Below are 2,214 nucleotides of genomic sequence, written 5' to 3'. Positions count from 1 at the left end.
GAATAAAATTTGATTTTTAGATGTAAAACTATTATTAATTTGTTATAATAAGAATTTATTTACATTTAACATTTATTTTTTTCTCTAATTCATTACTTTTTGCTTCATTCTTGTTGGTTCTTTCTGACTAAAACACTGTTTGACCCAGTAAAAAAGCGGTTCTGAAGCAGCCCCCCTTCTCCACCTCCTCCCCTCTCCCTGCAGACCTGCAGCTCGATCGGGTCTTCTTTTCTTTTTTCCCCTTCGTCCTGAACCGTTTTGTTGCTCAACAAATAAATTTGGGCCTCAGTCAGAAAAAAAAGGAGAGTTTTTATACTTTTGGCCCGAGAGGACGACAAAACGGTGGATTTAGGTCTACCCCCTCCCCCCGCACACATTTCCTCCTCGCGACGCGCCGCACATCAAATAGACCGTCTTTTAAAAAGAATATACACTTTTATCATATCTTTGGATGTACTCGGCCTAACAACACGATTTAAAAACTGGTTTAAACTTCCAGGGTTCCCACTCCTTGGTCAACATCAAATTTAAGGACTTTCAAAGACTTTCCAGTACCGATTTCCTCAACTTCAAGAACCACAAGCGAAGGCAATTACCTTCTGCTACTGTAGAATGTTACCAATAAACAGTTTAAATATCAWGTAAATTCAATGAAAAACTGAACAGCATAGAAGTTGTTGAGTCAGAATCAACGAAAGAAAGTGGACTAAATGTATACCCTACATTTGTATCCACAATACATGGAGATGTAATTATGCAATTCACCAAAACACCCATGAGAAGATGGTGTGCATGATTCATCTGCTGTTACAAACACATCAACTACACACAGGAAACAACAATGCAGTACCGAACAAAAAACAACTACACATTGACAGAAGTCATCATCTGTGTGAAATTTCCATGGATTAAAGCAATCTGATTTTTTTCTACACCTAATGATATTACAGAAGCATTCATCACCGCCACCCCACATCTGAGAGCATTTTCTTTACAACAGCTGAGAAACCCACAGAACAAGTTACCTTCATGGACCTAAGGAACCAGAGATTATTCTGCAGACTAAATCAAMTTTAACCAGATAAATGTTACAAATTATCCACAGGACAATGTACTGGTTGAGTACAACTAACATGAAAATGTCCTTAACAAATAACAAAAAGATGTTTGAGAAACTTAAGTAGTTCTATTGCTAAATAAACTACAACTACCTTTTAAATCACAGAGTACACATGTACACACATTTTCCATGTAGATTAGCTTCAAAATTAACCAAACTGCCCAGAATATGGCAATAAAAACAAAATCTACTTCTGCACAGAGCCAGTGTGACAGAAACCATTCATAGAGACATGATTGAGATCAACTACAAGCTCTGAGAACTGAGAAACATGTCCGATATTACTTACATATTAAAATACTCTGATAACAGCATCAYTTCTGCACAGTTATAAAAATACAACTTCATCTATATACCACTTTCACTAAACAGAATATTTTTAGTTACTTTGTAGTTCACATTATCGATTTATCAGTTAATGAATTAATCTAAAGTTGATTGATGAAAAATGTATATGTTATCATTGTTTAATGCTTTTCTTCCTGATATTACTTCTATTTTGATCTTACTTCTCTTAAGTATTTTAAGACTTTTAAGTATTTTTACATATGTTTATTCTGACAGAGAAAAACAGTTCTTGATTTTTGTCCTGATGCATCTCAGTAATCCAGGTAAAAAAAATCAAAAAGAAAAAAATTGTATAGGTCTTCTGGACGGGTTCTTCTCTAATGAAACGTTTCGTCTCTCCTCCAAGAGACTAAAAGCCTGAATTTTGCCTGAAACTCTCAGACTGAAGAAGTCTCTTGGAGGAGAGACGAAACGTTTCATTAGAGAAGAACCCGTCCAGAAGACCTAAACAATAATTTTCTTTTTGATTTTTTTTACCTGGCTTACTGAGATGCATCAGGACATGTAAGCAATACCTTCTTCTGTTTTTGCTGTCTTTATAAATATAACAAAAGTAATGAAAAAGGTTAAAAGAGTTTGAATTCACAACACAGATATGAGCTGATATATAAAATCTTGAGTATGACTTCTCTTTAGATTCTACGGACCCCGCGAGGGGACATGGGGGGGATTTTTTTCTTTTGCTTTCCCTCGCAATACCTTTGCGTTCCCTCGCAATACCTTTGTGTTCCCTCGCAATACCTTTG

At 35.5% G+C, this 2,214-nt stretch overlaps 1 protein-coding gene across 1 annotated transcript in view; it reads right to left on the bottom strand.

Annotated features, from left to right (window-relative positions):
• The window catches only part of smarcc1a (SWI/SNF related BAF chromatin remodeling complex subunit C1a), a gene marked incomplete at both ends in the record, with an annotated part of 16,944 nt that overhangs the window by 7,993 nt on the left and 6,737 nt on the right, over window positions 1-2,214 (bottom strand).

This window comes from Austrofundulus limnaeus, unplaced genomic scaffold, assembly GCF_001266775.1.
Source record: "Austrofundulus limnaeus strain Quisiro unplaced genomic scaffold, Austrofundulus_limnaeus-1.0 Scaffold290, whole genome shotgun sequence".
Taxonomy (NCBI): Eukaryota; Metazoa; Chordata; class Actinopteri; order Cyprinodontiformes; family Rivulidae; genus Austrofundulus; species Austrofundulus limnaeus.
Note: the sequence above shows the minus strand (reverse complement) of the source record. Positions and strands in the feature narration are given on the sequence as shown.